At 38.5% G+C, this 13374-nt stretch overlaps 1 long non-coding RNA gene across 3 annotated transcripts in view; it reads left to right on the forward strand.

Moving 5' to 3' along the window:
• The first annotated feature begins 6989 nt into the window (after window positions 1–6989).
• The window catches only part of LOC110352838 (uncharacterized), a 135700-nt gene continuing 129315 nt past the window's right edge, over window positions 6990–13374 (forward strand). Inside the window, exons 1-4 of one of the 3 annotated variants that reach the window (XR_011812372.1) lie at window positions 6990–7334; window positions 8045–8156; window positions 8956–9085; window positions 10946–11071. This is a non-coding gene — a long non-coding RNA (uncharacterized lncRNA). Of the gene's footprint in view, window positions 7335–7667; window positions 7949–8044; window positions 8157–8955; window positions 9086–10945; window positions 11072–13374 lie in introns of those variants that run through there. The other 2 variants (XR_002402489.4, XR_011812371.1) reach the window with 2 other exon arrangements.

Raw genomic sequence — 13374 nt, forward strand, 5'->3', positions numbered from 1 at the left:
AAAAGAAAAAAGGAAAAACAAAACAAAACAAAACAAAACAAAAAAAAAAACAGGTAAATAACACACATTAAAATGTTGGGGTTTTATTTATTTATTTATTTATTCACTATCTCTTTAGATCTGGGGAGACTATATCTGCAGTCATTCTGTGGCATTTTCTTTTCTGCTCCATAGGGTTATTGAAAATAAACAGCTCCTTGCTGTTTATTTTGTATGTACTTCAGTACAGGCATTGTTCTGGATTATGCTGTAAATAACTGAAGACTTTCCCTTCTTCCTGTGGTATCCGTGCAGGTTCAGTTGTACAGCATCACCATAAATACAGAGTCACTGCTTGAGCACTCCATCCAGCATAGCGGACCTTCCATTTCATGGATGTAGTAAGCAAAGGAATGTAGTTGCAGGAGCGTAAGCATGACTGAGAACTGCTTAATTCTTTGGCTTATGGACCAAGGCTGGCAGGGGGTGCTTATTTCCTCATTTCTTTCTGGCTAATATTTGCTGAATGATTTTTCAGAAAAAAATTTAATCTCTGTTGGCTCCTTTGCAAAACGGGTAGCATTTTGTTCTTGCCCACATAAACGCTGTTTAATGGTACACTGAGATCCTGGAATGAAAGCTGCCTTATAACTTCAAAACACTGTCAAGCTAAAAGTGCAGCAGTATCAAGTATGGATTCAGTTACTTATGCAGGATGCTTAAAAAGTGTAAAGAATTCTTACTCTGGTATTTGAGACCTAGATGACTTATCAGTGCCCTAGTAGATTGACCTTAAACAGAAAATAATCTAGTGCCTCATCCAAGCAGATGCCCAACAAAGCAGGGCAACAGTATAAGGAGGGGAATTTGAGGTCTTCATCTGTAGCACAATGCTTACTAAAGATAGTTATTTATTTCTTTTTCTTCAGCTCCCATTCCAGATGGGAAAGTTTTCCCTAGCCAGCTCAGTTTGTCTTTTCAGGTAGTTCTCACATAACATTCTTTTGACGGATGTAAATTGCAGTGCAATTATAATTTACTCTATATGAAATTACTATTATACTTTATAATCTTTTCATTTCTAAATTTCTTCTCATAGCTGCAAACCAAAATAAAGACTGTCTTTCTTTTCTTGGAGAAAATTAAACGTGCATATTACTGTTTTGTTATTAAATGCCACTTACTTTATTCCACTTGTTCTATGCAAAGAATGGACCCTTTTAAAAATAATAATGATAAAAACTTACCCTTCCATTCAACCCATGGGTAATCTATCCTTGAAATTACAAAAAATATTTGTAATAATCTTAAAAAAATTTACACATCTCAGTAGTATTCAGTTCTGAACCCAAGCTGCACTTTTTTCTTGTCACCTATACATATTTAATACACTTCGGGACTTATAAAACAATGTGTTTTAGACTAACAGCTTAGACACAGCTGTTCAAAGCAAGTTTCAAATTAGGTTCTTGGCCTGTAGCTAACAGTATCCTAATAAAATATAATAGTAAATAAAATGCAAATAAATAACTGGGAAATATAACCAAGAAACAAGAAAATAATCTCCCTTAATAAAAATGAGATTGCATTGCATAGGCATGACTCCAAGTGCCATTAGGATGTTGGCTCTCCATTATCTATAATACCTGAAATGTTTAATTTGCAGCTATGAACAATATTTAAAACACAAAAAAGCAGGGCTCATGCACAAGTAATTTGGAAGTAGTTGAACACCCCAACTTTCAGAATAATCTTTCATTTATTTACAGAATAATATTTCATGTTGCAATACTGAGGCAAGGATCCATGATTTGGTGCAACAACTGTGCTAGTTTGTCTTTAGGATCCACAGGCTGGCCCCTAAACTGACACAATGCCTTATTTCTGTTGATGTCATTTGAATTACGATGGCTTACTCAAGCTGAGGTTCTGGTCCTATAAGTTAGTAGAAAGATTATTCCCCTTTGGTGACTTTGAGCCAAAACAGAACAGAACTACGACAGTGGGAAACTGAATTAGTCATAGATGATAATTCAACAGTGTTCTGGCCCAAAGCTCTGCTCTGGGCACAAAAGGGGATAAGGCAAGATGCTCCCTAGTTCAGGGCATGAACATAAGTCTTTCTGCAAGTTATGCTGCTGGGAAATAAAGCTATGCTAGCGATGTTGTGTGCTTTTAACCTTCAGTACATTTATGTGAGAAAGCAGGGGGAATGAAAATGTATAAATGTGCCTGTCAGAAATCTTGATCAGTCTGGGAGGTTTATAATGTGCTTGTAAAAATATAGTATGGTCTATGGCTTTTATATGGTAGTTCTTAAGACAGAATCACAATTTTTAAAATAACTGCTACTTAGTCATAGGAGAACAAGTCATAAAGAAAATTGTACCGAGAATTTTCTGATGTTAAAATCTTGGTGAATTTAACAAATGAAATGTTTCAGTCCCTATCAGGCAGCTTCTTATTCTGTATTTATTCATGTGCTTAACCTTGGGCTTTGTGAATTGTCCCATTAACTGCCCCTGATGCCCTCCTTATATATTAGTTAGTTAAGATGGGTAACAGCAAGAGCAAGCAACCCTGGAGAGACATCAGGATGCTACTGCACTAAGTACTGTACAGACGCACAATAAAAATGCTCCAAAAGCCTTCCAGGTGGAGTCAAGAGAAAAGAAGTGGGTACAAGAGAAGCAAGCTCTGAGAGAAGTAGGGAAAGCACCAACATTTTGTGGTCTGTCTGAAAGGGGCTGGTTTAGACAGGCCTGACTCTTGGTAGGTTTGATGGCACTGAAGGGTTTAAAAAAGGACAAAAAATTGTTTCAGAGGTACTTAAAGAATGCATGCCTCGGGGGTGAGGCAGTGAGAGGACAAATGATAGTTCCCCTTGAACAACTTAAACTAGTGGGATGAAAACTATGCACACATACAAATCTGCAAGACCAGTAGCTATGTGTTCAGGGTGATTTTTCACAGGTTTCTCATAATGTATTTGAGTGGTATAGTCAGAGGTATAGACCTAGCTCTGTGGGGTAAAATAATTGAAAATTAATAAACAGACTCAGCACAATAAAATTCTAATTATGAAAAGGCACAATTTTTCAGCTTGAAAAGATGTAGGGATAGATATATAGGAGCTATGTGCAAATAATTTCCATCAGGTTGGAAAAAAAAAAAGCAAATATAGCTTTCACTATTTATGACTCTTTTCTTGGACAGTTGCTTTGGTTTTTAAAAACAGTTTTTGGTATTTCCTTAATTTCTTTCTTTTCCTTCCTATTCTCTTTATGCCATGGTTGAGGAATTGCTACCATTAATATTTCATAACCTCCAGAGTACGTGCTAAAAACGTGGAAATGTAGAAACAAATCACATTTTGGTATTAATGCAATATTGCAGAGTGTAGTTCTCAAGGCTGTGCAAAGAAAGGATTAGACTTTATGGGGGAAAAACCTAGCAGTAAAAATGTGTCTAGCAAAACACATTGAGAGTTTTTAAACAGTTTAAACAATTTTATCACATTCTGTAGTGACTTATTAACAGTGTCTTCAACCTTTATATATTCCAATAACAACCTGATGTCTTCATCTTATCTTACGGAACTATAATTGGCTGAATCCAGGTACCAGTGCCTTGAGGCCATACAGTCTTATAGACTTTAATGACTCATTAGGTATTTATTCACTTTAACTTAAACAGCTCAGCCATTTGTGGAAAATGAGCCTTTAAAATAGAATTAGGGGTTTTTTACCTAAGTGTAGTGTATAACCTGAACTGCTACTGAATTTAAATTTCCAGACCTGCCAGTTTAATTTGGCCTTGCTGTCTTCCCATTTCAAAATGGGTTATAGCTTTGTAATAACTTCTTATGCTGAAGCTCTGGTGGTAGTTAAAACTGTTTGAATTAAACAGAATGGCACCTTTAGTTAAAAAACAAACCAACCCACCACTAAATATCTGGTTAATGTATTTCGATAACTCATGCTGACAGGTGTCATCTCTACAGGCTATCTCTAGCCTTTAATCATCAGAAAGCAGGGACTGAAGGGGTCCTAATTAATCTGAATTTTAGCCAGGGTGGTGGGTGGTTCTACTTCACTGTTCAAAATAGCACAAGCCTCAACACACATGGTGAACCTTGGGTTGTGTCCAAAACCATGAGCCTGTGAGAGAAAGAGACTGTAAAAGATCACAGAAGATGGGGAGAATGTGATAGGCAGTTGCCTTTAACAGCTCCAATTGAAGCCTGCACTCTGCACATTGAGCAGTGGTCACACTACATGTGAATCTATTGTCCCCTTCCACTTACTGATCTGGAAGGTCTGGCACAGAGGAAAACATGGTTCATGTGCAGGATTTCACATCTCTGTGTATGAGGCCACAGAAAAGGCTGAGCTCACAGTGCAATGGCAGGCACTGTCTGCTAAACCATAGTGTTCTCTTCACAGGAACTGTGGTACAGCAGGTAGGGGCTAACACTGAAATTATCACTACACCAGTGTGGTTTGGGACATCAGTACTGGTGGATACACACTCTCTATTGTCTCCCATTCATGCAAATCCTCTCTGCACATGATAACAGTGACTGACAATAAGAGACTGTTCCATCCTGTTTTGAGTCTCTGTCTTTTTCCTGAAAAAATACAAATAGTTCAATGAAAATGTACTACAACCTTCATGTTGTTGAACATTTTTTTTTTTTTCAGGAAATTACTAGGCAAGGATATATGCTATTGGGCATAAAGGAATTGTTAGTTCTATGTAGCCATCACTGATTATCTCTTGGTGCATGCAAGTTTTGCCAGTGAGCTCGTCCTTCACTGCCCATGCTGCCATGCTAGGGAAAATGACATAGGCACGTGGCATGTGAAATAGAGAGCATTATGTGAAGGACACCATGGACTTTATAGCTGTATTAAGGTTTTTGGAACATAGGGTTCTGAGGAATGGTGAGGAATGCTAGGAAGAATTCTTGCCCCATGAGAATGCTGGCTCTAGTAGGCTTGTGATAATGACAACTGAAACTTTTCATCTAGAGTCAAGCTACACAATTTTACATTCTAGTAGGCCTATTTCTTTCAGAGACACCTGTACCATTAGTCTCAGGCATCACAACCTGAGAGAAGATCTATTTTATGAATGCATAAAATAATCATAATCTGGAGATTGCTTTTAAACTGCCATTTTTCCAAGTTTCCTTGTTTGTTCATTTCCATATTTCCACGTATATGGTCTGGAAATGTCCATATTTATTCTATTTCATTGCTTTTATTAGAAGAAGATGCTATTATTTTTTTTTTTAAGGGGGAGAGGGGAGTGGTTTTGTAAAGTGAAAAATTCAAAGCCCTTAAAATGCTTAATTGTAACGGTACCTTTAATATGAACAGATTGTGATAGGTTATGCAAGTTTCACTCTCATGGAGGCATGGGGGTGGGGGCAAAAATACAGCCTTGTTAAAGTTGTGGTCTAAACAGTAAACAGGCCAAAACTGAGGAAAAACAGATGTTGTTTGTTCTTCCATTTAGAATCAAAGGAAAATTAAATACTGAAGGATTGATCCTCTTCCAGAATGATCATTAAGGTTGGTTAGTTACTTTAATTCACTTAGAGTAGTGCTCAAGACAATTTGTTTCTGATATCCCCATCAGCTAAAGCAAATGGTTTTCTTTTCCTTTTCTCCCTTTTTACCTGATGAGACCACAAAAGGCATTGTGAAGAGGGAAGGGCAGGAGACAGGAGCCTGTTTACTCATGCCACGTCCCTTTTTCATTATCCCGTGTCTGTTTTCTGCATGCTGAACACTATCTACAACTTTTAATGCCCAATTTAAATTGATTTCAAATAAGCATCAGAGGAATGCATAAGCAGAGATGTCTGTTTCACATCAGGGAACAGCAGAGAAAGTATCTTGGTCACCCTTTCTTTTAAGCTTGTATACTCTGCTGCATGTATGCTAACTCCATGGATCAGCACCTTTGAAAAATGAGTCCATTATTATACAAAATGTCCTTATGAACCATTTTTAAAAAAGCAATATATCTACAAAATTAACCCCTGGACAGCTTTCAAGGCTCTCTCCCTTCCATAATAACATGGTCACAGTTAGAAAACACATCTTGATGTTTAATTACTGCAGACAATTGGGATGTCTGCAGTATCTATGCTATTGAAAAGACAACAGTGATAGTATAACCAGGCCTGCTATGATGTATATGAAATGCTACTGTATCCTCTACTGTGTGTACCTCGTATCACATAGTGAATAGAGGGGTCACAGTCCCTTAACCTTTCCTCTTTCCATCCCAGTAGATCCATCCCAAGAAACATTATTAGGATAATGGTTCTTCTGGGGCAAGATAGTTACCTCCTAAATCAACATTACTTCCTAATGAATAGCAGTTTTTTTCTGTGGAGCTCTTGAGTTGGGCCTAGCTCTGCTTAATTTAAAGTAGCTGTGTTGACATAATATATTTAGACTTCTGTAATGTGTTTGACTTAGTACTGCACAACATTCTGATTAAAAACAATTATCGCTATACAAAATCGGCGTTGTACATATTAAACGGCTCCCAAACTGTCTCAACGATAGCTTGTGGAAGGGAGCTGTAAATCAGGAATCATCACTCAGGGGAGGTTTCCAATTCCTCTGGGGTCTAACTGTAGGTTTGGTGAGACAGAGCAGAAGATCCAGCAAAGAACGGCTGGTATAAAAGACACAAAAGGCTGATTTCAATAGTAAGTCAGGTCATGCAGTGGACAGAAATCATCCAGCGTCTGCTTTCAATGTAACAAAACCCAGGTTCATAATTTAGGCTATACTTCTCCAGTAAGTGCTGTACAATAGAAGTGAATTAATCTGAAAATGCTGGAGGACATCATGTGAACCCAGCTGAATGTGACCCCTCAGAACAGTGTGGTAACTGAGGAGGCTGACGTGTGACCGCATGAACAAGGAGGGTGAGGCATGGTGAACCGCTTCCATAATAGCAGCCTCTGTTTGACAGAGAGACACCGTGTCAGCTTTTGAAATCTGCACTTTTTTTTTTTTTTCCTCTTTTTAATTTTTTCTGCTGTGAGTGGTGCCCCTGCCTGGGAGCCAGCAGTGGGGGCCTCTGTGAGGGGAAGCCTGCGCTGCCTCACGCAGGCCACAGCTGGTTCCAGATTGTTCCATGGCAGCCCCACCTCAGCGCACCTGAGGCACTCAGCAACAACGGCGCCTCAGGGACAGCATATTTACTAAACAGCAAAAAATCCTGCCTGGCAGTGAGGGATAAGGGAAAAAAAGTGTGAGAAACAGCAATGTAAACCCCAAGGGCAGAGGAGGAGAAGGAGAAGGAGAAGGAGGTGCTCTGAGCAGGTATGCCCCCGAAGCCTGTGGAGGAGGTAACATGGGAACAGGTGGATATTCCTGAGCAAACTGCAGCTTGTGGAGCACGGGAAAAGTGTGAGGAAGAAGCAGTTGGTAGAGAGGAGCTGTTAGGTACAGACTACAGCTCCATTCCCATTCCTTTCTCCTGCTGAGGGGAGGGGAGGAGCTGGGAATGAAGGAGTGGGCTGAGCCTCAGGAAAAAGGGGTGGGGAAAGTGAGGATTTAATTTTGTCTTTGCTTCTCACTATCCAAATCTATTTTAATTGGGAATAAATTAATTGTCTCCAAGTTGAGCCTGTTTTTCCTGTGAGAGTAATTGGTAAGAGATCCCCTGTCTTTCTGCTGACCCATGAGCTTTTTCATCCTGTTTTTTCCTCCTGCCCTGCTGAGGCAGGGGAGAGAGAGAGCAGCTGGGTGGGCACCTGGATGCAGCCCAAGGCCAACCCATCACTATTTCCCTTTGTAAAGGGTTCATAACGCACATATAAAGATCTGAATTGGTAACTTCAAGGTCATCAACCTATTAATCTGTCTGAAGAGAAGGTTTTGATGTGTTTTGGTCATAGCCTGTACGAGAGAACAGACTGCATGAGGCACAGCAGGTAACTCCTTAACATAACAAGCAAAGTCAGGATAAGATCCCCTTAACTTTGCTTAAACTATAGTGACTTATTCTAATTGAAGATATGGCCCTACAGGTCAATGGAAAAATAACTGTCCTGTGTTGACTTTGAGCCAAAATACAGTAACTTAGCAACTGAAAGCAGGCTGAGACCCGGTGGCAGACAACTGGAGCCAGCAGAAATACAGGTCAGACTTCAGGTGCTAACATGTCTCAGAAGAAATAACTAAACATTGGGATGATTTGCTGAGAGCTATAGAAGAGTTTTCATTATTCCTTTTTTTGTTGTTGTTTTAATATTTTTCGAGAAATCTATTAACTCCTACCACAAAATAGGATGATGATGCAGAGTTACCAAGTGACATGTTTTGACCTGGATTATACTGGAAGTCAAATAGATAAATGTAGTATTCCCTTCTGGTATAAAAATTCCATGAGGCTGAATGAGATCACAGCCTGCTATGATAGCGTTTGCTGTCTTCTAGCACCACAGATGATTAGAGGCAGAATTATAGCAGGGTGATTTCATGTCAGAGGACAATGCTTTATTACTGTTTGATTTACTTAGTAATATAAGTACATTGAATCAGAGCAGAGGAAGTTGTTTTAGAATTAGATTTTTTTTTTACTTAGCTCAGTTATTTTTCCTTAGTTCTTTCTAGTGACCTTCATTTGAGCATAAGAGTTTCTGTATAATAGAGATGTGAAATGTTTCTTTAAATTATGACTCATGAAATGTAGAACTAGTGAAACAGCAATCTGCCAGAGGGATGGAGGAAATTCAATGGACTTTACAACAAACTGATTAGTTTTGGAATGAACTCTTTCTGTAATTTCTGTAAAGATGCTAACAGCTAATGTTGATTACTCAGTAATCACTGGTAAGACAGGTTTCTGTACTCAGATAGCAGGAAGAAATTTATACCATTTAATTTGCCCATGTATAAGGTAGATCTAATCTAATTTAGGAATACAAATTCTCTACAGACCACTGGAAAGAATCAAGCCTCTCCAAAGATGATCATCTCATCATAAGATAAGTTTTTGAGATAGGTGGGCCAAAACAACTTCTGGAGATATCTGTATTGCTATGTATCATTAGAGTCATCTTAAACAGGTACTTAACTTTCAGATTCCAACAGAAAAAAATACTTGCTGACTTGAGCAGCCTTGTCTCTGCCTATGATATCAACTTCCATGATGCCCATTTAGTAGCATCAGCACAGTAGTTTGTAGAGCTGTGTCACAAATCACTAGGGAACTGTCCTACTCCCTGCTGGAAGGGCATGATAGAGGGCAAGGAGAGATGGTGGGGAGTAAGTAGAGCAAGACGATGAGTAGGTGGGGGCTGCTGCCCAGGAAATCTTAGTGCATTTGTAGCCTTGAGCAGCTAAAGCTGGGGGAGAACCATACCTAGGTGCTCACACTGATCGCAAGACCTATAAATAAGCCAAATGAATAAAAGGATTTGTATTTGGAAAACTTGTTAGCATTTGATGTAATCTGTCTACAGCAGTACAAGAGATACGGGCAACGTAGGTTAGGGAATAAGATCTGTAGCTGTGATTTAATGAGGGTGGTGATCCTTAACTTTCCATTAAGGCTAATTCAGTAGTTTTCCTGGGCACTTAAATTCACATGAAAAATACATTCTTTGCTATTGTATAGTTTCTGTCACATTAACCCCTGAGTTCCCCACCCTCAAAGGTAACACATGTTCCATACAGCAACGTGACATATAACATCTTCAGTGAATGCATTGCCCTTGAGTACACCAGGGGTTAGTTAAGCAGTATTTCTGGATGTTTGATTACCATGTTGAGTTAATTAATGGGCTGCATGCGATCTCTATTAATTAGACCATGCTCAAGCCTTGATAAAGTGTGTGTCCTTATAGTACAGCATAATAGTTTCACAAATCCCCTACAAACTGTGGTTAATTACAAGCTCATCACGATTTCAGGATCTAAGGCATTTTTGTCTTTTTTTTTTCCCTCCTTTTTTTTTTTTTTAATGGTTGTTAAATGGTTCTAAGACAAATCTTCCATGAAGTGAAAGTAAGGATGCTTTTCTGAAGATGAAATGGTTTGGTGAAAGGATACAGTTTTTTTTTTAGAAAGACATTTTTGACAGTTTTCCTCTAACTTTGTCATCCTATGTGTATATTTATTAAATTCAAAATAAGAACCCCAAGACTCTTTTGCTTTAAAACTCTGGAGAATGCACTCTATTTTTGTATCTGTGGGGTGGAGCAAGCTTAGGAAAGAAAAAAGAAAGTGGGTAGGTGTTGCTTCAGTGTCTTTCTACTGTCAGCGGAAAGACAGTAACCTATATTGTTATTATTTCTTTAAATGTGATGTGTGGACATATGACCACATTTAGCAGGTGGACTAAATGAGTGCCTATGCTCTTCAGGCAGATTACATATATAGGTTTTGTACGACAGAGACTGCTTATCTGCCAGCTCTGAAGGGTCAGATTCAAGGGTGAACAAGCAAATTAAACAGAGCTAATTGACAACTGCCTGCAGTGGGCAATCAGTAGCTGCCAGGCAATCTGTATGGAAAATTCTCATAAACATAATTTGCCAGTTTGCAGGTTGGCTTTTGGGTTTGTGAAGTAGGAGACCTTGACTGGTAAAGTGGTGGTGTGATTGGTAGGGGTCCAACAAGCAGCTTCTTAGAGAACTTAATTACTTACATTGCAGCTATAGAAACGTCCATAATTTTTCTGTTTGTATTGATCCAAACCCTTCAGTTCATTGCCCTTATTCTGGCTCAGCTGCCCTTATAGTCTACAAGAGCTTAGCTTGAGCAGGAAAAAGGCTCATTTTGTAACATAAAATTATTTTAAAATACTAACATTTAATATTAAATATAGTAGTTAACATTATAATATATATTTAATATATATATAAATTTGATGATCTATGTGGAACTGAATTTGTGTCTAAATTACTGCTTTGCTGTTTCCTCAGTTACCTGAAGAAGAGTCCTTCTGCAACACTACATATTGCCTGTTTACTCTGATTCACTGTGGCACCGCTTGGCCTCTTCAGCTATTCCTCTCCACCAGTTGAAGGCGTGGAAGCACCAATGTAACAGTAAGGTTGAACTTAAATATGAACTTTAGAATATTATCAAAACAGATTAGAGAGTATTTGTTCAGTTACTGTCTATCCAAGCCATTTCACAGGACACGAAAGGCAATCAGCTTCATTTTAGGAGTGCTGTTTCACTTTGCAAGCACCTTGATTATGATAGATGCAAATACAAGTCTGGCTATATTTGAAAAGGTGGTTGATCACAACTTGTAAGATAGTTTAAAATTTGCTTCAGGAAATGTAATTGTTGCTGGGGCAAAAGTAACGTGTCTATCCAAACAAGTGGTTTGTCTGGTTAGAGAAACAGGTTGCTTTCAAAAAGAAAAACAGAAAAAACACAGGAAAAAAAAAAGGCAGAAAAAAAAAAGAAAAACCCACCTCAGTAGGAGCTGATATTACTCAATATTTCTTACAACAAAGCAGGAAGAATGATTCTCAACACTGTTGAATCAAAACATCATAAAAGAAGTTTTAGTGTGTTGTAAAAGCAAGATAAACTTTTCCATTCCCCTGTAGAAACAAGCAACAATCTTGAAACACAACAAATTTCTCCTGCTTTGACTTCCTTTTCTCAACCATAGCTGGAGCGTGGCCAACAGCAGGACATATACAAAAGTAAACTACCAGATCACAAAAGGCATGCAACATTATTTCTGTGTAAACCCAGCTTGAACACAGGGATCCCTTACTGTTTTCTGCACTACATAGGTGGTAATCCACGACAGATATTTAATATTCCTCTGCACCTTGTAGAACAAGGAAGGACAGCAAATAGGAGCCAGATGTAAACGTTGGAGGATTAATTTTGAGGAGGCTGACAGCAGGTGAGTGAGGCGGAGATGAGGTGCTCACAGCAGCAGCTTTCCAGTAGATGGCTCCATTATTATATACCAGACTGTCCTGCAGCTCCTCCACCTCTCCCCAGCAAACTTGTGTTTTGTCTCAAGCAAACCTTTAACACAAAATGGATGTACACATTTTTTCATTTGGGCACCAGTGTCAAGTATAGGTGTCTTTTATTATTACTAGTTTTTCCCCTGGTCATAATGTGTAATTATGAAACTATCATGACACAGAAACTTTCACACAGAATAAACCAGCACTTGGCAAGCTGATAGTCTGAGTGAGGACTGATAGCTGATGTAGAGAGTTGTACTGAATCATTGGTTGCACATTTATTCAGATAAAATTTGACAAGATCAATTAAAGCTTTTTGTTTAATGCAAGATTACTTCACAAATGTTATTTCCAATTTCAGATTTTTTGTGTTTTGTTTTTTGCAAAGAGCACAATATGGGATTGATGAGTCTTGTTATTTTGCCTATAAAGAGGTCTTAAATGCCCACAAATGCCTGCCAAGTGCAGCCATTCAGTTCTACACCACAGAATGAGATGAGTTTTGCTCTAGTTATAAAATGCATTAATTTAAGATTATACCCCTGTATGCTGTGGAACATATGTAGGTACAGCAGAAAGATGACAATTTGTCAGGCCCTTCTCCAAGCCCTTTCTGTGAAGAATGAGATATCATTTGGATAGATTACAAGTGAATAGACATTATACACTCAAAATCGTGCCTTTGTTGCTTAACAGTGCAAAATATTGTTGGTGTAATTATTTTTGTACAGTCCTCTTGCCCTGTGGCATCAATCCAAATGTGATTCCGACTCTACCTGGCTTTAACCCAAGACCATTCCACATAAAGCCCTCAGGATCCTGATTCTCTCATTCAGCTATGACCAGTGTCTGTGGTTTTGGTTCAACATATGATGATCTGTGCAGGGAAATCCAAACAGTGTTCTAGTTGTCAGTGGCCTTCTGCAAAAATTTGTATTGATCTCTTGTATGCTGCCAGTTTTTCATAGACATCTCCTGTGTACCTGACACAATTTTCCCATTTCTTCACTTTAGCCCCTGATATTTTCAGAGCCATTACGTCCTTCTGTTTAAACTCCTGATACATTTATTGCATTACATGCAAGCAGCCATGCATGCAAGTAAAGTATGTTTCCAAAAAACCTTTATTAACTGGGACACCAAATCCATTTTGAGTAGCACATAATTCAGAAGGGAGCTGGAGCATATGACACATAAGCAGAGGGCAGAAGAACAGAATTTGTTTTGCCTTGAAAAGACAAGACTGAGGGAGCTCTAATTACAGCCTTACAATACATAAAAGAGGATTAGAAATAAGTCAAGAGTCAGATTCTTCTCAGAAGGGTACAACAAAAAGGCAAGACACAACAGTTACAAATTTTAACATGAAAAGTTCCAAAGAGTTATGAGGAAAAAACTCTTCACGT

Source organism: Anas platyrhynchos, chromosome 12, assembly GCF_047663525.1.
Source record: "Anas platyrhynchos isolate ZD024472 breed Pekin duck chromosome 12, IASCAAS_PekinDuck_T2T, whole genome shotgun sequence".
In the NCBI taxonomy this organism is placed as follows: Eukaryota; Metazoa; Chordata; class Aves; order Anseriformes; family Anatidae; genus Anas; species Anas platyrhynchos.